Source organism: Schistocerca nitens, chromosome 9, assembly GCF_023898315.1.
Source record: "Schistocerca nitens isolate TAMUIC-IGC-003100 chromosome 9, iqSchNite1.1, whole genome shotgun sequence".
NCBI classification, from domain to species: Eukaryota; Metazoa; Arthropoda; class Insecta; order Orthoptera; family Acrididae; genus Schistocerca; species Schistocerca nitens.
The window spans coordinates 258,250,103-258,277,555 of NC_064622.1; the positions used below are offsets into that span (position 1 = coordinate 258,250,103).

At 43.4% G+C, this 27,453-nt stretch overlaps 1 long non-coding RNA gene across 1 annotated transcript; it reads right to left on the reverse strand.

The window, feature by feature from the left end:
• Positions 1-7,887: 7,887 nt before the first annotated feature.
• Positions 7,888-19,403, reverse strand: LOC126203992 (uncharacterized). Its single transcript, XR_007540441.1, has 3 exons — positions 19,277-19,403; positions 11,679-11,782; positions 7,888-7,991 (listed from the first exon to the last, which is right to left on the reverse strand). It is a non-coding gene; the product is annotated as an uncharacterized LOC126203992 (long non-coding RNA).
• Positions 19,404-27,453: the final 8,050 nt, after the last annotated feature.

Here is a 27,453-nt window from a genome sequence, read left to right on the forward strand (position 1 = left end):
CTGCTGTGGAGACAGAAAACCTACCAGGAAGTAATACATATTAAGCGCCCTAATGATTTGTTTTTCTGATAGTTCCAGATAAAGCAGGGTGCTTTGAGAGATTGCTTCTTCGAAATCGATAAGTCCTAACTGAAATGTAAGTGGACGAATCGTTCCGTGCCCATTTGTGCATAAATACCTACAATAACGGCAGGTTCTTCCCAGAGAATGTGTGGCTAATTTTTGTTGGAAAAATCGAGTTGTTCGCCAAAATAAGTATTACTAGTATCAAACAGCGCTACATCACTGGATGAAAGTAAATCATTGACTAATGGACAGCCGAACAAAATGAAACTCGAAGCGTTTGAGAAGAAGAATGTTCTCTGCGTAGTTGGCAATGAAAGAAATATGCCAAAAACAGTAATTAAAATAAAGGACAAGATTGTAGTACATGACAACTGGGAATTTTTTTCATGGGCAAATTTGTAGTGAGATTGGACTATATAGAAAAATAACTGGGGACGTTGAATGCAAGTGTTACACCGAGATGACAGGATCAGACCAGTAGAATACTGATGGATCTGAAACAGTGGAGCTCATTCGTTGAAAGCCATTGTGGGCCAACCATTGGAATGTGTTAAAAATGGATTAAAAACGGTCTTGATCGCAATAAAATATTTATTTGGAATCTTCAGACCATTTATACGATGATGTAGGCGTGGCAGAGACCGGAGCAGGTGTTGTGACTCGACGAACGTCAACTGTAGTCCGACCGAAACAGGTAATGATTGCAAATAAACATTTCATTGCGGTCAAGACTGCTTTCAATCCGTTTTAAAGTATTTTAGACATACAGCTATTTTTCTTCGCGAGACACGTTCTAAAAAATTGTTGGAGTGTGTGCTGTCGACAGTCCAGTCTTTACTGGGAACGGATACAATTAATTTACAGAGCTTGTTTACGACTTTATTCAACAATTGTGACCCATACATGCTGTCGAAAGGCAATATTGCTGTCAAAAGGCATGCTAAGCTTACTGGAGCCCCTGACACGTTCGAGGAAAATTGAGTAGGAACAGCAATAGTTTCTATTTTCACAACCTCCGATTACCCCTGAGAAGCTCATATTTTCAGCGGAAAAAGAAATTCCTTAGAGCAATGATCTTCTTCGGTCATGCATTTAGGCCTTTCTCGGTCTGTTGGTCCTTCTACCCTCATGCGAATCTTCCAATGCATCTTTTACATTGTGGATTACATCGCCAAATATGTATTGGTAATGTTGACTCCTCCATTCGCAACAGATGGAATATCAAAATTTGCCCACTTTATTCAACGTTTTCATTTACATCAAGTACTTTCAGTTTCTTCTTAATATCTACGTTCCGGACGAAATTCATTATGTTTGCCTGTAATGTCTTTTTTTTTTTTTTTACTTTATTTTCATTGCCGGCCGTTGTGACCGAGCGGTTCTAGGCGCTTCAGTCTGGAACCGCGCGAGCGCTACTGTCGCAGGTTCGAATTCTGCCTCGGGCATGGATGTGTGTGATGTCCTTAGGTTAGTTAGGTTTAAGTAGTTCTAAGTTCTAGGGGACTGATGACCTCAGACGTTAAGTCCCATAGTGCTCAGAGCCATTTGAACTATTTTATTTTTACTTTTTTTTATTTTTTGTATTTTTCCAAGTCCTCTCCATTACAGCAATGTTTTTACAGGCATAACTTACGAAATTTCTGTTCTTATTAGTGCTGCTAGACAAAGAGACAAGTATTCTACTATACCATCAACGAAGAGCGGTGACTATACGCAACCTACTTGTCGTTTTGCGCTTGTGCACGAGTCACTGGACGTGCATCCAATTCTAGAGTCATTTATTAAATGTTTCTGTTGTTCACGTAAAGTGCGACAGACGGCATAAAGCGTGGAAACGAATAAGTTGATAGTAAGGACAGAGCTGGATAGGGAACTGAATCGATCAAATATGAGGGCCGTTCAGTCTGTAATGCTCCACCTATATTTTCTCAGAATATATTAATTGTTAAGAGTCTGAATTTGGTGACAATATTCATCAACATATCTTGTCCATGCCCTATTTTACCACGTAGTCTCCATCACGTTCTATAGCTCTACGCCAACCTTGTGTAAGAGCATATATTCCCTGGTGGTAAAAACTCTTGTCCAGTGGGCGTAGCCATATTTTCACTGCTTGACTGACGCTCTCGGCATCTTCAAAGTATGTTCTCCGTAGAGAATCTTTAAGCGACCCGAAGTCCGAGGGTGCTATGTCTGGACTGCAGTGTGGATGAGGCAGTGATGTCCAACCCAATTTGGCGATGTGTTCCCGGTTCTCAGACTTGTGTGTGGGCGTGCATTATCGTGTTGGAGTAAGATTACTGCTGGATTCTTGTGCAATCGAACCCGTCGGAAAAGGTTCTTGACTTTATTCACAGACTTTATTCACAGATTACACGAATGCTCTGATTTGGTTCAGATGGCTCTGAGCACTATGGGACTTAACGTCTGTGGTCATCAGTCCCCTAGAACTTAGAACTACTTAAACCTAACTAACCTAAGGACATCACACACATCCATTCCCGTGGCAGGATTCGAACCTGCGACCGTAGCAATCGCGGGGTTCCGAACTGAGCGCCTAGAACCGCGAGACCACCGCGGCCGGCTCTGACTTGGTGGTTGACCCTCTTGGCATCACATCCAAGAGAATGACGTCATCACAATCCCAGAAGACTGTCACCATGAGTTCCGGCGGAGGGGGTTGTCTAGAATTTCTTCTTTTGTGGTGAATGAGGATGATGCCACTCCATAGACTGTCTTTTTGTTTTCGACGGAAAGTGGTACACCCAGTCTTCGCCCGCCGTAACGATCTGTCACAGAAAGGCCTCTCCGTCGGTCTCAAAACGCTCCAAGAATTCAGATGAAATGGCCTTTCTTGTGGTTCGTTGTGAGCATTCGTGGAATCCATCGCAAGCACCTCTTTGAATATCCGAGAGTCTCGATCATTCCAGAAGCACTTCCAATGCTGACCGACAACTGTAGAGCCAATTGTCGACTTGGGATTCTCCGGTCGGAACGAATAATGGCATCCGCACGATTCGGCATGTCTGTAGCAGTGGCTGTGACAGGACGTCCCGAGCGTGGCTGATAATGGAGCTGTTTTTGCATTTCCTGAGGCTGTAACTTTCTTTACCCATCGCTCAACCGTATTCCTATCAACTGCAGCATCGCCGTACACTGCACACAAACGTTTATGGATGTTCACCACGGTTTCTTTTTCTGCACACAAGAATTCAGTAACAGCACACTGCTTATAACGTGAGTCGTATGTAGACGCCATTTTGAAGCTGTACTACGGCTCTGCCATCTGCCAGAATGTTTCAAAACTTCATCGGCACACAGAACAAACACCAAATGTGAAGCACCAACAAGGACGTTTGTATATGTATATTAATGGCTTTTTTTTAATATGAGGCATTACTTATTGAACGACCCTCACATTCCAAATAACCGTAGAACGAAAATACGGCGTTGCGGAGCTGTGTCTATAAATGACAGCAACGAGCGAGCGTTAAATTTGTCGGATAAGCTCACGTTTGCTCAGCGACTGTAATTTTCAACGTATCAGGATCATCCGTGAGCATTCTTCAATACTTTCTTCGTCGATGCCAACTTTGTGGCGATTTTGTAAGTAGAAATGTCTTTAATTTGCTGCAAACAATAGAATTTGACGAAAAAAGCTTCTTTGAAGTTAAACTTATGTTTTCTTTTTAATCATTGTGTTGCTTCACAATTATATATTCTGGTTCTTAAAATAAACGACAGTCAAGCTCCCTGCACATTAGGAAAAATGAATACAAGTGACTTTTAGAAGTGGTTAGTAACAACATTGCACCTTACAGTATCACGTGTTTTCCATCTTTCTGTAGAGCTGTTTCTGCAGAACGGCTTCTTATGGTAACAAATTAATGGAACTGGGGTACTTGTAGCGTAGGAGATTTGATACTCAGGCTCTGTGTCACGTAACACGCCATCTACATCCACATCTACGTGATTACTCTGCTATTCACAATAAATTGCCTGGCAGAGGGTTCAAAGAACCACCTTCAAGCTGTCTCTCTACCATTCCACTCTGGAACGGAACGCGGGGAAAAACGAGCACTTTAATTTTTCTGTGCGAGCCCTGATTTCTCTTATTTTATCGTGATGATCATTTCTCCCTATGTAGATGGCTGCCAACAGAATGTTTTCACAGTCGGAGGAGAAAACTGGTGCCGGCCAGTGTGGCTGAGCGGTTCTAGGCTAGCTTCAGTCTGGAACCGCGCGACCGCTACTGTCGCAGTTTCGAATCGTGCCTCGGACATGGATGTGTGTGACGTCCTTAGGTTAGTTAGGTTTAAGTAGTTCTAAGTTCTAGGGGACTGATGACCTCAGATGTTAAGTCCCACAGTGCTCAGAGCCATTTGAACCATTTGAGAAAATTGGTGATTGAAATTTCATGAGAAGATTCCGTCGCAACGAAAAACGCCTTTGTTTTAATGATTGCCACTCCAATTCGCGTTGCCGACGTCATGGGCAGGAATTTAAAGTCTGCCTTCGTTTCACTGTTCAACTAATTTGTAACTGCGCTCTTTAACACAGCTGGTATTAGCTGAGGCAAGTTATTATAAATGGACACACTTTCGCTTATTGGCTGTCGTTTTATGGCCGGAGCTCCACAACGATGCATTTTCGATCTATGATTTAGCTAAATATTTTCCTCAATTGAACGTACCCTGCTCTGATATCATTACGCAGGTGACACAGGGGTTGAACAAAAATATGGAAAAACAGAGAGAAATGCATGCTTGAAGATAAAAATGCAGATGCTAGCGAATCCTGCAGATTGCGTTTTGTATTTGACCACATGTGAACTGTCCTCAATACGTTGCAAGTGTCAATCGATGTCAGAACAGTGTTCTGTGTAATGTGAGTGTATTATGTCGCGGGTGGGTAAATAAGTGGTGATCGTATGGTGGATGCCTCTGTAAAAAGGTATGCGAAGAGTTTGTTGTTTCAGAAGGCACCCTATCGAATATTTATACTACGTATTTGGAGCGCAGAGAAACATCATCCGCTAAGTCACACGCGGACGAAAATGTGTGTTTGGGTATCGTGACAGACTATCATTGAAGAGGATTGTGACGAAAAATATGATGACGAAAGCTGTAAAAGTCACTGCAGTGTTGAATGTCACACTCGAGAACCCTGTCGACATCAAAACAACACGCAATGAGCGCCATAAGCAGGAAATTACACTCATCTGTGATGCAAGTGTCCGTAACAGGAAAACGTGGTGCTGAAGCCGTAAAATGTGGACAGCGGCACAAATGGAAGAAAGCCATTTGGTTGGAAGAGCCTTGTTTCACACTGTTTTCCAACTACTGTCCGAGTTTTCCTCCCACGGTTCAGTGAACTGGGCATCCATATCGTGGTGTTCCATGGGTCCATGGTTCAGTCTGCAAGGTCGGACTATTGCCAAGGGTTAAGTGACCATTATCGCTGATCAGGCCCATCCCATGGTACAATGTTTGTTCCTCAACGGTGATGCTGTGTTTCAAGTTGACAGGACCACTGTTTACACAGTTTAAATCGTCCAGGACTGGTTTTCTGAGCACGACGATGAAATGTCGCATCGCCCCCAGCCAACAGAGTCAACAGGTCTCAGTATTATTCAGCGAGAAGGTTGCGTGATGTCTGTTCAACTCCATCATCATAATGTGAACGTGCCAGTGTTTTAGGAAGGAATGGTATAAGATTACTTGAAAACCGTACAGGATCTGTCCTTATCCATTCCGAGACGACTGGAGGCTGCTTTGAAAATGTTCAAATGTGTGTGAATACCTAAGGGACCAAACTGCTGAGGTCATCGGTCCCTAGACTTACGCAATACTTGAACGAACTTAACCTAACTTATGCTAAGAACAACACACGCACCCATACCCGAGGGAGGACTCGAACCTCCGGCGGGAGCGGCACCGCAGTCCGTGACATGGCGCCTCAAACCGCAGGGCCACTCCGCGCGGCGCCTGTTTTGAATGCCTCCAAATTAGACATAATAATGTGTAGTGTTTTTCATGTTTCTAAATTTTTATCCGATCCTGTATGTCTGTGTGTGTATGTGTGTGTGTGTGTGTGTGTGTGTGTGTGTGTGAGTGTGAGCGACGTCTTGTCGTAACGATAGGACCATTAAAGAATATTACAAAAAAAAAAAACATCAAAGGGCGGGTTCTAATTGCCAATAAATGTCGCATGTAACTACATTCAAGGAAGGCAGAAGATATTTTATCCACAATTTGTTTATTTCTTGAATAAATATAATAAATACAATATATTACATTAAATAAAAGTAAAATCATTATCTAATATGCATTTCATTTTCATTTTGAAGAGACGTACAGCACGTTCAGCAAACCATCTGAAAATGGTGCTTTCCTTTTCATTCGTGGACGTTAATAAATGATACTGCGGCTGTCTCTGCTAGGAAGTATTCGTGTGTTAGCTCAAGTCTATCGCTGTTCAGTATTACATTAACAATTTATTACGTACTGCAGACTTGATTTTTAATTTTTCCCAGGCACGATTTAGGATTCTGCTCTTCCATGTCTTTATAAGGGTAGTATTGCCCTGCACGATTATTGGATCGAAACTGACAACACGGGGTGTTGTTACATCCGCAGAACTTCTGCCGGAAACTCATTATTAAACGTTCACATTCAACGAGCAGGAAAGTGTAGGTCACTTCAAAATTATATCGACTTACGTGATAAACCTTTTGCATTTCATTTATGTTTTCGTCTTCTTTAAAGGCAAAGAGAGAAGATTAAGCGGTAGCCCACCATAGAGCCTATGCCTAACGTCATGTATTTTTTACTTTCAGTTGTTAAAAAACAGAGGAGTTTTCTTGTACCAGTATGAGGAAGGGAGGATTCGCGCTCAGCTAGTGAACGAGTGAGAAGCACGCCATTTTAAGCGAGTAATTGTAGCCGCCATTTTGGGGTCGCTATGAATAAGTGAGGAATATGTATTTCATATGTGCACCGTTTAGAAAATACCGTATTGTTTTATTAACAGAAAGATCGTGTGAGTTGTTATTTCAAATAGTACGATAATTACAAGAACTGAAGCCTACCTGTGTACTTTGGAAAATTACGAAGATCCGATAAATTACGAAGATCCGATCATCTATTCCATTATTTTATTATATTATAAAGTGGCGACCGTGACAGGACGTTGTTCCAGTTCTTGCTTTATTTAGGGAGACAGTATACTTACCGACTAAGAAAAACTCGACAGTGACTATATAATAAGAACTTTTAAAATATTCATGTGCCAGAAAGTGGAATGGACGATTCATTGGCACAGAATTCGCTGCTAGAAAAATTATTCAGTCACTTATGAAAACCTTCATCCTGCAAAAGGTAACTAACATGTGGTCGTACTTGCCATTATGTAACTTCAGTGACTGAGTAACAATTATGTCTGATGATGGGGGCAAAGAATCGAAAAGTGCAACAGCCAATAAGAAGATTGTGTCGTCACTATGAGTGGGATGATTCGATAAGAAAAGCTCAAGGTGATTGCCATCGATTATAGCAGTATAGCACCACATACTACAATACACGAGAAATCAGGAAGAGAAGAAGAAAATGTGTCTAGCTGAGATACGAACAGTGAACTTCTGTGCTTTCAGTGAAGCTGAATGACGTGACACTTGACGATCTGAGATGTTCAGCAACTGCCCACAAGCTATCTCTGGTAGGCATCTCGCAGATCGTTGAGGCGGCTGGCAGCAGGTCTCGCATGAGCGGCCCCAGCCGGCTTCTTGAGTGGTGGCGCTGGTGCCTCGTGCTCGAGGTCGTGGTCGTGGTCGTGGTCGTGGAAGTCCTGGTGGTGCTGCGGCTGGAACGGCTTCAGCGACACAGGGCCCAGGGGCGTCGCCAGTGCGTGCTCACTGTAGTGCCCACCTGTGAGAAAGTCACACACGACTAAAGGGGCCTCACACACGACCGAAGGCGCGCTGGCGATATCACAGGCGCAATTTTAACCAACAATTCGAACGTCATTGTGTTGTGAAGTTTTGCTGTGGAAAATGATGTCCTATGTTTACTGCAGTGACAGCTCGTCTCAGCAAGTCCACTAATACCGGGTGATCAAATAGTCAGTGTAAATTTGAAAACTGAATAAATCACGGAATAATGTAGATAGAGAGATACAAATTGACGCACATGCTTGGAGTGACATGAGGTTTTATTAGAAGCAAAAAATTACAAAAGTTCAAAAAATGTCCGACAGATGGCGCTTCGTTTGATCGGAATAGCAATAATTAGCATAACAAAGTAAGACAAAGCAAAGATGATGTTCTTTACAGGAAATACTCAATATGTCCACCATCATTCCTCAACAATAGCTGTAGTCGAGGAATAATGTTGTGAACAGCACTGTAAAGCATGTCCGGAGCTATGGTGAGGCATTGGCGTCGGATGTTGTCTTTCAGCATCCCTAGAGATGTCGGTCGATCACGATACACTTGCGACTTCACGTAACCCCAAAGCCAATAATCGCACGGACTGAGGCCAAGCATGACGAAAGTGGCGGCTGAGCACACGATCATCACCAAACGACGCGCGCAAGAGATCGTTCACGCGTCTAGCAATATGGGGTGGAGCTCCATCCTGCATAAACATCGTACGTTCCAGCAGGTGTTTATCAGCCAGGATGGGGATGATGCGATTCTGTAACATATCGGCGTACCTCTCATCCGTCACGGTAGCAGTTACATAACCAGAATCACACATTTCCTGGAAGAAAAACGGCCCGATAACGGTAGATGTGGTAAATCCAACCCATACCGTGACTTTCTCGTCGTGCAATGGAGTTTCCACGACAGTTCTAGGATTTTCGGTAGCCCAAATTCTGCAGTTGTGGGCGTTGACAGACCCTCGGAGCGTGAAATGAGCTTCGTCGGTCCACAACACGTTACTCAACCAATCGTCATCTTCCGCCATCTTTTGAAACGCCCACACCGCAAATGCCATCCGTTTCACTAAATCGCCAGATAACAGTTGATGATGTCGATGGATTTTGTACGGATAGCATCGGAGGGTACGCGTAAGTGCCAACCAATCATGGAATGCCGGTGCGACGTGCGACTGCACGAGCGCTGGCTTCTCCGTGCATAGACGAACCCGCTACAGTCTCCATTTCTTCCTGAACTGTCTCAGCAGCATTACGCCTTGTGGTCGGTCGGCCACTACAGGGTCTATCGTCGAAACAACCCGTGGCTTCGAACTTCGAAATCATTCTCGCCACAGCTGCATTTGTCAACGGACCTTTACCCGTTCGAATCCCCTTCCTATGGCGATAGGATCGTAACGCTAAACTAGCACATTCCCCATTCTGATCATACAGCTTCACTAATAGCGCCTTTTCAGGTAACGTCAACATGCTGCAACTGCTGGCGCATCTGATTCTCTATCTCATTACAGCTCCTTTTATACACGATTGTCATGCGCAGTCACTGACGTTTTGCTGTCCAGTGCCATCTGTCGGACATTTTGTGAACTTTGTTTTTTTTTTTAGTTCTAATAAAAACCCCTGTCATTCCAAGCATGTGTGTCAATTTTTACCTCTCTATCTACATTATTCCGTAGTTTATTAAGTTTTCAAATTTATACTGACTTTTTGATCACCCGGTACTTGCAAAGAGAAACTGAAAGTCAAGAAACTTGCCTTGGAAACTCTAGGTCATGCTACAGAATACATTACTAGTTACTAAAAGAGAGTTCCGCTTTCCATCTTGCTTGTATTACGATCAAAGTCAGTTTTTTCACACGATCAGCTGATTCCGGCAATATATTATTTTCAAGTATTTACCCATTACCTTGTAATTTTATACATTCAACCTGTGAGGACATACCTGTCGGTTATAAATAAAGTGCAGTTACTCACAGAGGTCGGGTACGGGCTGCAATTATTGTATGGTAGCAAAACTTGGTACATATTCTAATGTTTTAATGCGAAACCGATTGACGCTAGAAAAAATTAGTTCCAGTTTCCGCCACCAAGTGTTAATCTGGCGCTGTGAATGCAAGAAAGACGTCTATAAATGTTTCCTTGCGTAATGGATTACGAAAGGGACGTGAGCAGAAAAGGTCACACGAGTGAGAAAGGCGTAATGTTTATTTTATTATTAACCAACGCTTTGACAATTTGTTCAACATGAGCGCAGGAGAGGTCGACGAAATGCTGTAGAGCACTAGATATGCACCTGGCTGCTAAAATTTGAATTAACTTCTATCGCGTTAGCTTGTCTACCAAGTAGCGATGCCTTACGATGATTGCAGGTTACAATGGACTCTCCACTTTAATTATAGCTGCCTGATATATAATGTACGTCTCTCATTTAAATACACAGCTGCTGCCGTACTGGCCGGGATTACGAGTAAACACCCAAAAGATTACACACTGCCGAAGTCAGCTGCTCGTGTGAAAGAAATGATTGAGATCGTAATACAGTCCAAGCGGACAGTACTTTTGTTTTTAATTGATACATTTGTGGCTGAGGAACCTGATATAATAAAAAACTTATTAGAATACATTTCATATTTCAACATTTTGTTTATGATGTAACCTTCCTATTACCAGTCACGACTAACATTTTATTTATATTTGCACGACGCCTTTTGGGAAATGATTCCCATTATTTCCCGAAAAGCGTCGTAGTTGAGAATGAATCGAGACAGGATTGTAGCCCATCCCAAATTTTGTTTGCGCTGTCCATTGAGCAAGAAATAAAAGAAACAAAGTAGAAATTTGGAAAAGGAGTTAAACTTCAAGGAGAAGTAATAAAACTGTGGAAGTTTGCCAACGACTTTGTTGTTATTGTCAAGAAGGCGAGATCAGTTAAACAGAATGGATAGTGTCTTGAAAATACTTTACAATGAGCAAAAATAAAAGTAAAATAAGGGTGGCAGAGTGTAGACAAATTAAATCAAGCAATATTGAGGAAATCAGATTATGAAAAAGAGGATCTTCCATATGAGTTTTGCTATTTGGTCAGCAAAATAATTGACAAAGGCAGTACTACAGAGTATATAAAATGCAGACTGTCAAAAACAAGTAAAGCTTTTATGAAAAAGACAATTCTGCTAATATCTAATACTAATTTAAGCGATATGAAGTCTTTTATAGAAGTTTTTGAGGTGAAACCTTACATAGAAGTCAAACTTTAACGATAACTAGTAAAGGCAAGAAGAGAAAAAAATTTCTTGATTTGTGGTACCACAAGGAAATGTTAAGGATTAAATGGGCAGAATGGGTAAGTTGGGTGTTGGGGTGAATTTGGAAGACTAGAGGTTTTTGTCAAAATTTGAAAAAAATTGGGGATATGTTGATGGAACACATCATGAGGAATCAAGAATAGTTATGGGGGGGGGGGGGGGATGAGTTGTGTAAAATATGTAAATGGAGACCAAGGCCGAAGTATTGCGTGCGAGTTCAGATAAATGCCTTTATGCAGATATGAAAAGACTTGCACAAGATGGGCTAGCGTGGAGGGATGCATCAACCCTGTCTTCATACTGGTTACAACTACACTGTCTGTAAAACATAGGTAACTGGTAAGGATGCTTAGTGTGGGAACAGCTACGCACCTGATGTCTGTTGCTGAGGAGCCAGGACAATGCAGGGTCCTAATCCTGGAACTTGTACCAGGTACGCCTCATAGTGTAGGGTGTGCTCCTCCTCATCCTCGTTCCTGGAACACCACGAAACACAAATCAAATTCCGCAACTCACTGCCAGACACATAGATATCTACAATCGCTTCAAAGTCTTCTTGCAACTTCGTTATCTAGGTCCAAAGCAAAAATTGCTCCTTTTGGTTACCTTAGTATGACTGCTGAGGCTCATTTTGAATCTCCATTCTTGCTAGCTCTGAATCTGCTACGTTTCTTCGGCTGGCCTACTGCTTTTGAGACTGCGAGATTAATTTTTCTATGTTGTTCTAGGATAGGCTATCCGCTGTAGTGGTCGCCGTTTATAACACAACATTTCTTGCCAATGCCTTTGTCAGGTGGCTATTGTGCCCTTCAGAGCCAGTAACCGGGGGACACAGGTGACCTGCAGCATATTTCTCCTAAATGGGTTGTGGCCGGAACCTATATGGATGGTTTACGGGTTAGTGATTGCCCATAACGGCCGGTATTTTCAGACAGTGGCTGCAGACAAAGTTGTAAAAATTACTGCCAGGAAGCAACACGTTACAAAAGCTCTATTAGAGAGAGCAGAAAATGATCAGTCAAAATATCTACATTCTACTCCTGATTGCGAAATTCGTGGAGTGTTTTGGGAGCTCGCGGAGTCGAGGAGTCACCCGGGTCCATCGAGGGATGTACAAGTATTTTGTTTCCAGGGCGGAAGTGGTGTTGCTACATCTACATCTGCATCTACGTACATACTCCGTAAGCCACCTTATCGTGAGTGGCGGAGGTTACCTCCTACCATTACTAATCATTCCCTTACTGCTTCACCCGCAAATAGAGCGATGGAAAACCCTAATTACCTTTATCGTATCTTAAGTGAATTGTACATTGGCTGCAATAAAATCGTCGCCGACCGCTGTAGCCGAGCGGTTCTAGGCGCTTCAGTTTCGAACCGCGCGACTGCTACGGTCGCAGGTTCGAATTCTGCCTCAGGCATTTACGTGTGTGATGTCCTTAGGTTTGTTAGGTTTAAGTAGTTCTAAGTTCTAGGGGACTGGTGACCTCAGATGTTAAGTCTCATGGTGCTCAGAGCCATTTGAACCATTTGAACAGCATCGTCCGGTAGTCAACATAAAATGCCGGTTCCCCAAATATTCTCAACAGCGTTTCGCGAAAAGAACGTCACCTTCCCTCGAGAGATTCCCATTTGAGTTCGCAACTCTCTCTATAATGGTCGCGTATTGATCGAACCTACTGGTAACCCGCCTGCTTCGATATCTTTTTTTAATCCGATCTGACGGGGATTCTCAACGTGCAAGCAGTACTCAAGAATAGGTCGCACTACAGTTCTAAACACAGGCTCCTTTACAGATGAACCACAGTTCCCTAAAGTTTTCCCAATAAACCGAAGTCGACCATTCGCCTTCCTTACTACCGTCCTTAGGTGATCGTTCCATTTCATAAAGTTTTGGAGCGTTACGATATTTGATCGGCGTGACTGAGTCAAGCATCACACTGCTAATGTTGAGTTAGAACGTTAAGGGATTGTTTTCCCAATTGAAATACATTAATTTACGTTTTCCTGCATTTAGAGGAAGCTGCCATTCCTCACACCAACGAGAAACTTCTTCTAAGTCCTTTTGTATCCACCTACAGTCACTCAAACGATACGCTCTCTACGCTTTAGCGTCATCAGCAAATATCCACAGATTGCTGCTCACCCTGCCCCATCAGATAATTTATGTATGCAGAGAATAACAGTGGACCTGTCACACTTCCGTGGGGCACTGCTGACGATACCCTTGTCTCTGCTGAAAGCTCGCCGTTGAGGACAACATACTGGCTTCTGTTACTTAAGAAGTCTTCGACTGATATATCTCGGAACACATTCCGTATACTTGCGTGCAGTGGGTCACTATGTCAAACTCTTTCCGGAAATCTAGGAACATCAAGTCTGCCTGTTGCCCTTCATCCATGGTTATCAGGACATCGAGCGAGAAGATGGCATGCTAAGTTTCACAGGAGCGATGCTTTCCCAATCCGTGCTGACATGCGGGAAGAAGTTATCGTAATGTATTTCGGAAGAAGCGAGAAGGTGATCCTTCCTTATCAAACGATTTATTTCAGATGTTTCCGTGCAGGCCTGAGAGCGGTCTTTTTGTGCGACTTTTTCCATGTCAACTTTTAACTCTACTGTACTCCCGCTTTACGCCAGAAATTTGCTAGTAGCCAGTTTGAGGCGGTGTCTTGGACACATTGGAATCCAGTAGTCGAATCTCGAAATCTTCCTCAGAGCAGTTAGTTAACTACACGGCATTTCATTACTGAATTTTGATTAGTGAGAAGTTTTAACCGTGTTTCGCGAGTGAAAGGGAGTCTTCCGACCCTTATTCAAATCAAATTTATCCAAGTACAATGGGACTTAACTTCTGAGGTCATTAGTCCGCTACACTTAGAACTACTTAAACCTAACTAACCTAAGGACATCACACACATCCATGCCCGAGGCAGGATTCGAAACTGCAACCGTAGCAGCAGCTCGGTTCCGGACTGAAGCGCCTAGAACCGCTCGGCCACAGAGGCCGGCGTTCCGTTATTCAGACTGATATTACATATGTAGCAGTGCAGAGAACTACTCCGGGTACGCCAATAAACCTTTCCGATTGAATCTGTGGAAGAGTACGTCGCGTAATTTATTTCGTGCGTCATACAGTGTGTGGAATGTGTGGATACTGAGAACGGCCGACACAGAATTCGCGCGGTGCTACGGAAGCTCAGAGGCACGGACGAAAGGAAATCACATTATGTTTTCAGTGACCAATTAGCCTTAGTATAATTAGTGAGCTTTGAGTTGCCAGTCCGCTTCTGTTAATAAGGACAACAGTTTGTCAGTGGATCCGGCGGGAGAAACTGGATTTAGACAGCATAACGAATAACTACTATTCAATTAGGAAAGACGTAATTGTGAAAAACATAACATGTAATGAACGTGAATAGAATTGGATACAGATGACATGCATTTTTGAGTGAAAAGTACATTGTTCATTAAACACAGAAGCAAATTAGTAGCTCCCAGTCCCACACACTTTGGTATGAAACTACAGTGAAAGGAAGTGCTAAAAATTAAGTAACGGGCTGTGCTTTTAGAAGTGTAATGCGCGGATGTTACAGCCTCATATGTCATATGGCTCTACTACTAGGTAACATTACTGTGTCGTCCAATAAATGTATTTCAAAAAATTGCTTTTTTCCTGTCGCTTTCTCGTTCATTGCGGTATCGGCACTTGCTAATCGTTTGATTGTAGGTCATGTTTCTTGACCGAAGGCCCTGCCTGCCGTTACAGCGTCCTTTTAGTCCTACAATCGCGTAAGAAATGTTGTCTGCCATCCATCAACAAAAGGTGTAAATAACGTTCTTATCTGTTTGTCAACTCTGTTTCTTTTTTATTTATTTCGTGACTTGTGACAATTCCACACTGTTTTCCGCTGTAATTTTCACACAGTATCCTTAGTTGCATAGCATATTTCAATAATCCCTCACATCAGTTTTGATTATGTGTGATAATTATCAGAAGCACGTGTGATAAGCACATTCCCTTGCGTAGCTTTATTGCCCGCTACCAGGAGACCGTCGAATCGATTCCTGATCGTGGAGGAAGTACTGTACTTTACCGGCTAAAGGAGAAGAATTGGGGGTGTAAGCTTCGTGGGCAGGTTACACACCCCAAGTTAACCTGTCTGCCAGGTTTCACAGAGAGAGAACATACGACTCCATACACAAGTTTCTCAAATCATGCGGCTAGTGCCATGAGAGTATGGACATTCTGTTACGTACCCATTGTCCAGATAGCCAACGAACCACTTACTTCAGATGCCACGGCCGTGACAAAGAAGTTTATACAAGATCTGCTGAATTATCAGAAGGTGGATTTTTCAGTTGATTCTGTATTTGAAAAGTGCATATGACGTGCACGTGAGGGTGTCAAAATAAGAGCACAGTTACTTTCAAGGCACTCTGCGGAAGTTAAAAGAAAAACGAGGGTAATTTTACTGAAGAAATAAACGATACGTGTTAAACTCGAGATACGGCAAAGATGAGAGAATTCCCTTAAAACCAGTTACGATTTCAACTTTAAAAACCGGGAGAATATTTTAGAAAGAATTTTAGAAGTTTTTTCGGCTATGTTTATAGGACGATGACTCTTCAAACTTCTAGAAAACAGTTTTGATATCCATAAACTCACTGGTCTCTTAAGCGATATAAGAAACATGGGAGAATCTTGACTGATAGGCAGCACTAAGACTGTACAGGCATATATTTCCAGGATTTTCCGTCTCAATGCACTTCACAACAAATCCAAAACTTTCATAGAAAACAAAGAACAGGAAGCTCCTTGTAACACTCACCAGAAATGCGTACGCTATTCTTTTATCTAATGGTGCTATACATACATACTATTGTCTGCCCCGATAGCTGAGTGGTCAGCGTGACGGATTGCCGTCCTACGAGCCAGAGTTCGATTCCCGGATGGGCCGGATATTTTCTCCGCTCAGGGACCGGGTGTTTCATCATAATTTCATCCCCATCCGGCGCGCAGGTCTCCCAGCGTCGACTGTAATAAGACCTGCACCAAGGCAGCCGGACCTGCCCCGCAAGGGGCCTCCCGACCAATGACGCCAAACGCTCATTTCCATTTACCATAACTATTGACGTTTAAACAAAGCCAGAAGACTCTGCTCCACATAACATGCTTTCACTTCCAAAGTAAACATCGAATCTGCCTTGATGTGTAACACAGTGGCAGAACAGCCGGTAATGAAGGCGTGACATTTGACTCAGATATTAGACTTAACTTTACGGTTTCTGGTTGTTTCCTGATGCCCTCATTTTATTTGTCAGTTATTAATGTGACCGAATACGGATTATATTCAGTTCCTGTTCCATGGGCCACGTTGTTGCAATAGAGGACAGCAGAGATACGCCTACTCTTATTTATTTGACCGGCAGTTCAGTTTTCACTCGAATAAAAGCAGTGCCAACATAAACGACGGCACTACCCGTACACGAAACCATTACTACTTTACTTGGAGACAACAGGGAATTGTGGTTGATTTTCGCACGGGAAGCTGGAACCGTACCCTGCCCTCCTCACCTCCCCCCCCCCCCCAACCCCCCCAAATCTTCTACGACCCATCTGTGTAATATAAAGAGCAGTCAAATAAAAACGAGACGGATCATAAAAAGTAAGTTTACTATTCATTATTTCAAAAGTAAGCACTGTAACTGTTAATACATTAATCCCACTGTGTGACAAGATAGTCTTTGTAACTTGGAAACTCTCCTGTTATTCGCGTTTGCATAAAAACAACATGGAAGTATGAGCCCGCTTGATGCAAAACACTTTCTTCAAAAACGAGTTTCAGCGACAGTATCTGCATCATCACTGGGTTTTTATTTATTGTGAAACAAGCAAAATTAGTACCGTTACAAAATATTACTAAATGTTATTACATGTGTACTATTATTACGGGTTTAAGAGAACTAGCGCAGACACAGGACGGAAATAAAAATACATAGAGACACACACACACACACACACACAGAGAGAGAGAGAGAGAGAGAGAGAGAGAGAGAGAGACGATCACTACCCCATCAGACACATAATGAGGAACAGAAGTCTCAGAATTCATGCTACGGTTTTGAAAACCATCTCGCGCTACGAGATACATCTCGCGACACACTCGAACAGCAAGATGGCGTAACTATGTGAATTACTATCAAGATATGAAGTTACGTTTTTGTGTGTTTTTAAAGCAATTTCAAGCCGAGCAACGAGCGTGAGTACATGATGGATTACTTTACAACCTAGTGCCCATCAAAATTTTATTCAATAGTTTAACAGTGACGCGTGTAAGTCCACTTTTCATATTTGGTAATAACAGTAGCTCATACTGTTTCTGATGACAAGCTCTACGCCGAAAAAAGGCAAAAAGAACCGAAAATATGCCAAAAAAATGGCTATACACATAGAATAAATTGACTCAGAAGTAAAAAGGTATTACAAAAGTATTCGCACAATACATTATCTGGAACCAAACGGTACATATGTAACAACGTTTTGTATTGTTTTGTAACAGTGCCAATTTTGCTTGTTTGAGAGTAACCCACTGATGATGACGATATTGTGGCTGCAATTACTCTGGGGAATAAAGTAAACGAAAGTGTTTTGCACTGTTTTGCATCAAAGTGGGTCTACAACCCCTTGCTGTGAGACGAGGCAGAGAATGCCTTCATGTAAAAATGACTGTACCCAGGCTGAAGCTCCTCGTCCGAAGAAAATCTACGGCCACGACTGTCTTCCTTCAAGGTTCCAAAAACTTGCAAATCTCAAGGTGAGAGAGAGGGAATGTATGGAGGACATATAATGGCTGCCATGTGAAACTTCTGGACGTTGCCATGGTTGCTTCGAGTACGCTACAGGCGTTTCGCTGGGAAGCCCTTACACATCCACCATACAGTTCCGCCTTCACCTCATCCAGTTTCGATACAGAGTTCTGAAGGAAGAAATTCGTGGCTGTTGATTTTCTTCGGACGAAGAGGGTGCACGCCTGGGTACAATCATGGTTCCGTGGGCAAATGCAAACATTTTTCCATGAAGGTACTGAGCGCCATGGCTAACACTGGGATAGGGAATTTCCAAGAATGATTGCCTCTCGAAGTCACTGGGTCCAAACGATAGATATCGAACGTGCGATCGTAAATCGATCATGCAACTCCGGTGACCGGCGTTATGATCAGTTATTTGTGATCGTCATTTTTATCTTTTTTCCCGTTTTTCCAGTAGTTGCTCTAAATTACATACCTCCGCTAATTGTTTGTGAGTTTCTTGGGAAACCCAGACGATTTATGTCGTTAGTGAGTGGGGCGTCTGGTGTTCTTGATGTTTCTTTGGCGGATTCTCTCACATGAAAGGATCTAATTCCATGTTTATCCAGCATTTTTGTCGCAAATATGGAGTACTACCGGACGAGGAAACAAGGGACTGTGTAGACTGTGGTGGTGCGAAGTGTGTAAAACTTCGTTAGAACAGTTTCGATGCTGAAATACCGTTAGAATTTCATTGCGGACAGTGTGGAAAACGAACGAGTAACAGGAAGAATAGATGGTTCGACTCTTCAACCAGACCACCGTAATGGACTTTTACATGACGAAAGCACCGACGACGAGTAAGATAAGTCGTCTCCTTTGCAATTACAAGTATTGTTGTAACGGTCTTCTTCTGTCGTTGCTGTAGCCACCACCGTATACATACTCATGACGCTCGCCATCGGAGTTGCATGATCGATTTACGATCGCACGTTCGATATGTATCGTTTGGACCCAGTGACTTCTATAGGCAATCATTTTTGGAAATTACCTTGGAATAAATGTATTAACAGATTCCTTTTGAAATAATAATTAACTAACTAACTTCTTTCTATTAGTCTCGTGTTCATTTGATTATTATATAAGGAACTGCTGTTATTGAGAATGGTACGTGCACTCACCCCGGCAGATGGTGGTTCGTGGGGCGGCTCTGCGGCTTCTCGGCGAGCCTGGTGGCGATCACGGTGGAGAAGTCCTGCTGCAAGGGCGCAGGGCGCCGGCCGCCAGCGGCTCCGCCCAGGCCGAGGCTCGAAGCCAGCGCCCCCAGGCCGGAGCCCAGGGAGGACCCCAGCAGCCCGCCCACCGTCTGGCCCAGCAGCGGCGTCAGCAGGCCGCCCAGTCCAGCTGCAGAAGACACACGACACGGTTCTGGCTGGCCGTCTGCTGGTCTCATGGAAACGATCATTGAAGGAGTGGCTGTTCACCGAATGACAACGTGACTGGAACACGGGAAATACAACTCGAAGGCTGCAAGGGTTTTTCCCAGGCATCTGCGAAAGACCTCATCTACATTATATACGTCTCTCCAAATGGAAATGGAAATGCCGGGGCCTCCCGACGGGTAGACCGTTCGCCTGGTGCAAGTCTTTCGAGTTGACACCACTCCGGCGACTTGCGTGTCGATGGGGATGAAAAGATGATGATAAGGACAACATCCAGTTCCTGAGCGGAGAAAATCTCCGACCAAGCCGGGAATCGAACCCGGGCCGTTAGGTATGGCAGTCTGTCGCTCTGACCACTTAGCTACCAGGGGCGGACATCTCTCCAAATGAATGATACATTATTTGACAGGACATGATCTGTTTCTAGCACAATTATTAGTTTTTTCATATCACGTGCCACAGCCATAAATTTATTAAAAGGCGTATCCATTTTCCACTTCGGCTGTTATACAATCGCTGAAATATTACACAGTCAGCTGACTTTGGCGATGGGCCATTTTCAAATCATGCTCATATAGCCTGAATTTTATACTGTGACCCTACATGATAGTGTTCAACTGTGCATCTGTAGTCTGTACATGATGTAACGGGTATAAGAGGAAATATTTTTATTGATGGCCTAGCTATTAAGTGTTGTATGTATGCTGAAGTGTGGACACTTGAGCGCAAAACAGTTAGCCTACGCCGGCCGGTGTGGCCGAGCGGTTCTAGGCGCTTCCGTCTGGAACCGCGCGACCGCTACGGTCGCAGGTTCGAATCATGCCTCGGGCATGGATGTGTGTGATGTCCTTAGGTTAGTTAGGTTTAAGTAGTTCTAAGTTCTAGGGGACTGATGACCTCAGCTGTTAAGTCCCATAGTGCTCAGAGCCATTTGAACCATTTGAGTTAGCCTATTCTGAAGGCATTAGTTGTGCGTTTACAAGTGTGCGGAATAAATCAGGTGATAGAAGTCTGTGACGTGTTTGTAGGAGGACTGCTCGACACACAGAAAAAAACAACCAACACATTGATGTCTTTACATATTAAGGTACCACATATAAAAATATCTGAACTTTAACCATCTACAACCTGTATTACTACAACGATATCCCAGAACCTAGAAGTAGGTGAAGTATAGAGGCAACAAAAATTCGATTTTCAATTTTTCGCTTAATTACTGACCGAATTTAAAAATTTAAAAGCTGCCATAATCCTTTCATTAAGACGAATAATCTTATTTTAAAAGTTTAACACAGTAAGATAACTATTACAGCTGCAAACAGTGTTTTTGTTTTCACTTAAATCTTCCGGGCTGATAGGCTGTGGTCGATGTACACTCCTGGAAATTGAAATAAGAACACCGTGAATTCATTGTCCCAGGAAGGGGAAACTTTATTGACACATTCCTGGGGTCAGATACATCACATGATCACACTGACAGAACCACAGGCACATAGACACAGGCAACAGAGCATGCACAATGTCGGCACTAGTACAGTGTATATCCACCTTTCGCAGCAATGCAGGCTGCTATTCTCCCATGGAGACGATCGTACAGATGCTGGATGTAGTCCCGTGGAACGGCTTGCCATGCCATTTCCACCTGGCGCCTCAGTTGGACCAGCGTTCGTGCTGGACGTGCAGACCGCGTGAGACGACGCTTCATCCAGTCCCAAACATGCTCAATGGGGGACAGATCCGGAGATCTTGCTGGCCAGGGTAGTTGACTTACACCTTCTAGAGCACGTTGGGTGGCACGGGATACATGCGGACGTGCATTGTCCTGTTGGAACAGCAAGTTCCCTTGCCGGTCTAGGAATGGTAGAACGATGGGTTCGATGACGGTTTGGATGTACCGTGCACTATTCAGTGTCCCCTCGACGATCACCAGTGGTGTACAGCCAGTGTAGGAGATCGCTCCCCACACCATGATGCCGGGTGTTGGCCCTGTGTGCCTCGGTCGTATGCAGTCCTGATTGTGGCGCTCACCTGCACGGCGCCAAACACGCATACGACCATCATTGGCACCAAGGCAGAAGCGACTCTCATCGCTGAAGACGACACGTCTCCATTCGTCCCTCCATTCACGCCTGTCGCGACACCACTGGAGGCGGGCTGCACGATGTTGGGGCGTGAGCGGAAGACGGCCTAACGGTGTGCGGGACCGTAGCCCAGCTTCATGGAGACGGTTGCGAATGGTCCTCGCCGATACCCCAGGAGCAACAGTGTCCCTAATTTGCTGGGAAGTGGCGGTGCGGTCCCCTACGGCACTGTGTAGGATCCTACGGTCTTGGCGTGCATCCGTGCGTCGCTGCGGTCCGGTCCCAGGTCGACGGGCACGTGCACCTTCCGCCGACCACTGGCGACAACATCGATGTACTGTGGAGACCTCACGCCCCACGTGTTGAGCAATTCGGCGGTACGTCCACCCGGCCTCCCGCATGCCCACTATACGCCCTCGCTCAAAGTCCGTCAACTGCACATACGGATCACGTCCACGCTGTCGCGGCATGCTACCAGTGTCAAAGACTGCGATGGAGCTCCGTATGCCACGGCAAACTGGCTGACACTGACGGCGGCGGTGCACAAATGCTGCGCAGCTAGCACCATTCGACGGCCAACACCGCGGTTCCTGGTGTGTCCGCTGTGCCGTGCGTGTGATCATTGCTTGTACAGCCCTCTCGCAGTGTCCGGAGCAAGTATGGTGGGTCTGACACACCGGTGTCAATGTGTTCTTTTTTCCATTTCCAGGAGTGTATAAAACTCTCCTGACGTTTCGTCTCCGACTGCGGGAGACATCCTCCGAGGTAAAGCGGCGAACTGCTTTGGAGGACGTCTCCCGCAGTCGGAGACGAAACATCAGGGGAGAGTTTCATACATAGACCATGGCCTATCAGCCCGGAAGTTTTAAGTGAAGACGATACCGGCCGTGAAAGCCTACATGTGTTTTTAATTTGAGGCAGTGTAACTGACAGCGATCAAATACCCAGACTTCATTCATCTAGTAAGCGAGAATGACACCATTTAGCACCTCCAAGAAACGTTGCACATAATTTCAAATTCTTAGCCATTTTGCACCCTCTGCCAGTCTCACTTTTTTTACGTCTGTATTCCCTTTCACCTACTCGTTTTATATTTCCTCTTTTCGTCAGATAAGATGCCTACTGGTATCATATACTAGTATAGTCCAGAAGAATTTAGCGAAGCAATGAAGTAATGAAGTATCTCGATCAGAATCATCACCTCCATGCCAACCAGCATGGATTTCCAAAATATAGATTATGCACTTTCTCAACTCACCTTCTGAAAAATAAAGATCATGGTGTTCTGGTAGCTGGAGAAATATTTGATTTCCGAAAAGCATTTTATTCAGTGCCACACCGAACTTTATGTTGAAAGTACGATCGTATCTGGTATCAACTGAAATTTTTGACTTGGCTAAGGACTTCTTGGTGGAGAGGACGCAGCACATTATCTTGCAAGCATATTTAACGACAGATGTAGAACTACTTCATGTGCACCTTATAGATGTGCTTTGGAACCCTAGATGTTCATGTTGTATATTAACGACCTTGCAGACAATGTTAGAGGATAATGCCTTTAACTGACAACATTTATCATGTGCTACAATTTTCGGTATGTCATAGATATTGGCAGGTAAGCCTTTGAACTTGAATTGTAAGCTTTAAGGTTAATGTTTATGAATTAACCGTTTAGTTTGGATGTTTCGTTAAATATTTATTCTTTTAACAAAATGTTGGCTCTACGTGTGTAAACTGAACCCCCTTCAGTTGCTGAAATCGGAAGCCTCACTGTTTCATGTTTAGAGCCTGCTTGTATTTGTATACACTCTTATTCTCCTGGAATTCTCTTGAGAATTACAGTAGGATAATGGAGAAGGTTCATCAAAGAAAGTTGAGTCCGTCGAAAACGTCTGAAGCTATTGAAGCAGTTGAGAAAAAGAAGCTGTATTGGAAGAAGGCCACTAAACAGTCTACTGTTCGATAAACAAAACTTATAAAGTTGTCTAACACGAAGTGCAGAACACCTGAGGAAGCAACAAAAGCAGAAAGAGGGACACCTACAATTCTGGGAAAACATCTTAAAGAACGGGTGGTTTTATATTGTTTTACTATGGATCCTACTTTCATTGGGCTTACTCGTGAGACTTGTGAAGAAAGATCGTAGAATTGGCAGTGAGGAATAATATACTGAACATCATTTCACAACGAAATTGCTGGGAAAATGTGGGTTAGGCTTTTCCTTGAACGCCACAAAACAAAGAAAGAATGCCTACAATAAAATACTTCAGCAGTGCTCTTGAATTTAGTAAAGAAAATGCAGATAAATTATGTTACTTTCCGGAAGACATTATGTTATACATATTTTGAAACAGTATTATGTTTCCTCTGACCTAATGCCTTTTTCTAACATTTTTTAGTGTTATTTTGATTATTTTTACAATTGGTGCGATTTTGGTAACTATTTTTCAAACTCGTTAAGTGTAAGGTTACTTAAAATAATGTTTTTTATAATAATTTTTCATTATATTTTCTAAGAGTCAAAGGTAAATAGTGCATGCCATTATATTTTAAATACTGTGTGCCTTTGAAACACAATTTTTAGTGTCCTCTATTTTTAAAAAATCGAAAATAATATCGGGACTTGGTTTGAGGGACTTTCCTCTGATAGTAATGTTACAGTTTTCATAGATGATTCAGTATCTAGAATGAACTACTGTCTGAAAAATATTGCACAAATATTCATTGTGATCTTCATAACATTTCAAACTGGTGCAAAGACTGGCAGCTTGTTTCAGATTTTCGGAAATACAAAATTGTGCATTTCGCAAAACATGAAACCTGGTACCCTACCACTACAGTATCAACGAGTCAGAATCAGTCTACTCATACAAATATCTGGGTGTTGCACTTTGTAGGGACATGAAATGGAACGAGGCTAGGTCGTGGATAAACCATGTAGAACACTTCGGTTTATTGGTGGAATACTAGAGAACTGCGTCGGAACTACAGTAAAGATTGCTTAATCGCTCCTGCGACCCGTCCTAGAATACTGCTGAAGCGTATGGAACATGTACCAGACAGGACTGACAGGCAATACAGAGAAGAGTAGCACAAATGGTCAGACATTTGGCTATCCCGAAAAAGTTCACTTAAAAGATTCAAGAAGCAGCTTAAATGACGACTTTAGGAATATACTACAAGCCCCTACGTACCACTCTGTAGAGATTACGAGCTCAAGATTTATAGACCAATTATAGTGAGCACTAAGGCGTTGAAACGATCATTCTTCCCACGCTCCGTACGTAAATGTAACGGAAGTAGGCCTAATAACTAGAAAGTGTCATCTACCTCGCTTTTCGGATTGGTTCGCAGAGAATGGATGTTCATGAAAATTCCTCACACTCATGGTGGGTATTCAGGTATTCTTTCCCCGGATTTTCTTGCGGTGCATATGAAGCAACACACTTCTCCCCGTACTGAAGGGGCACTAATTTTCTGGGTGTTCCCTGTAAATTAGTGGACGGACCTGTTCCCAGTGCGGTGAGAATGCTGCCCAAGCTGAGCGTTGCGCCCGCCTGGCGACCATCAGGCTTGAGCCGCAGCCCGGTGCCCACCAGCCCGTGCGTGGGATCCGCAGCCAGCAGCTCCGGGAGCTCGTAGTTCTCGTCCCCGACGTCAGTAGCGCTGCCGTAGCCCTCGCCTGCACCGGCGTGCTGCCGCAAACGGTACAGGTCGCGCGCTCCGACGGACGCCAACGCAACCAACAGCAGCAGCAGTGGTGACGCTACCTGTTCGGAAGTAGCACAGTTCTTCTTCATGCTCCCGTTATTCAGGTCATGGACTTATTAAAAAGTTTCACTAATGCGACAAATAACTTGAATAAAGAGTCACGTATACACAGACTAGGTACAATAGTGTATCCAACAGAAAAAAAATGTAGAAAGTTACGTACTTATTAGTTCAACCAGAGTAACCAGGAGACATTCTTCTGACTGAGGATATATCACTGCACAAGACTCAATTTTAGGTCCAATATTGTTTCTCATATACGTAAACGACTTTTGGCCTAACATGCAGCAATCAGAATTAGTTCTTTTTGCAGACAGCAATAGCAATGTAACCAATCCAAACCAGTGTGCGATTTGCAGGGGGGGGGGGGGGGATTTCCCTCCTTCTGCATCAGACCATCCCCTCCTCTGGTTTTAGTTTATGCATCCCAACCTGGGATGTTTATTTCCCACGCACTGGAGTAAAACTTTGCGTATAATTTAAATTTGTGGAGCCGAACACTGAAAGTTTTTAATACAGTCTTACTATTGATATGTTTGCTTATTAATTTTGAAAAAGTGTTATGTAGTAGTTAAGCATTTCAAAACATTTATAACTAAATGACAAGACGACGCACGCCACATTTCCGTAGCATGCCACAATGTTGCAAGACGTCGCCCGAGCGTAAACGAGGCTTTACAGCCAGGTCTGTATTGTATGGTGGATGTGATGTGTTGGGTACGAAACTAAAACCTGCAATCAGATCCAAACGTCGTGGAAAACTGTGAGGAGGTGTCATCCTGCAGCAAGATAACGCTCGCCCACATTCTGCCAAACGGACAGCCGACGCAATAAAGGAGTTGGCATTCGAGGTGCTGGAACATCCACTATACAGTCCAGACCTGGCTCCAAGCGATTTTCACATGTTTGGACCCTTAACTGAAGCATTACAGGGAAGAAGATTTGAAAGTGATGAAGACGTCATTTCTGCGGTGCAAAATTGGTTACAGATGCAACCTAAAAACGTATTTTCTGATGAAATAAAAAAAAAACTCGTAAAAAGTCGGGAAAAGTGCATTGAAGTCCAGGGAGGTTACGTAGAAAAATAACGCATTTTTCAGTTTTCTATCATCACAATAAGTACAGCTTTTCACAAATGTCCCCTTACTTTTTGAATTCCCCTCGTATACCTGTATGTAGATGATTTTGTAAATAAGCTTTACCTATAATGTACTTTTAAAGATATAAAAGGGATGGCTTTTCTGATAGTGCATACGCGTGAATAGTGAGTTTCGGCATTAACATCTATTTATAAATAACTGTTTAACCATGGGTAACGCCACGGTTCAAGCAAGTAACATATATAATTATACTAACCCCCTAAGACATCCCCCCCCCCCTCCCCACACTGGTAAAAGCACAAATCGCACACTGATCCAAACATACATACGGCAACAAAAGAAGTGGTAAATAATCTTCTGGAACTATGGTTTACTTTGGGCCTTAGCGGATAACTTTCGCCCACTTTCCTGTGAAGTTTATGTCATTAGAGTGGAGTATTTCTCTGCCTCGTGATGACTGGGTGTTGTGTGATGTCCTTAGGTTAGTTAGGTTTAAGTAGTTCTAAGTTCTAGGGGACTGATGACCATAGATGTTAAGTCCCATAGTGCTCAGAGCCATTTGAACCATTTTAGAGTGGAGTAAACAAGGCGGTACGAATTCATAGTGTTCAAAGAACGATGTAACAGGATTTGAATTCCACCAAGTAATGTAGCGTTAGCAGCAGTGGACACGATGTTGATCGTGTAAATTTTAACATCTGTTACGTCCCAGTAACTTCTATCTGGAGGACTCACGTCACTTAAGCTAAAACAAGGTGAGTGTAGTTCTGCGTTCTGTCAGTATTAGGTAATAAGATGTGTAAGTAGGCTGTCAAGGTTTTTATGTTGGTAACGCCATGTAGCGCTCTATATGACAATCACTGCCTGTGCTGTGTGGAGTCTGTGGCTGGTTTGCATTGTTGAAATATTCTCTATTGTAGTGGGCAGTTGGATGTTAACAGCGCGTAGCGTTGCGCAGTTGGTG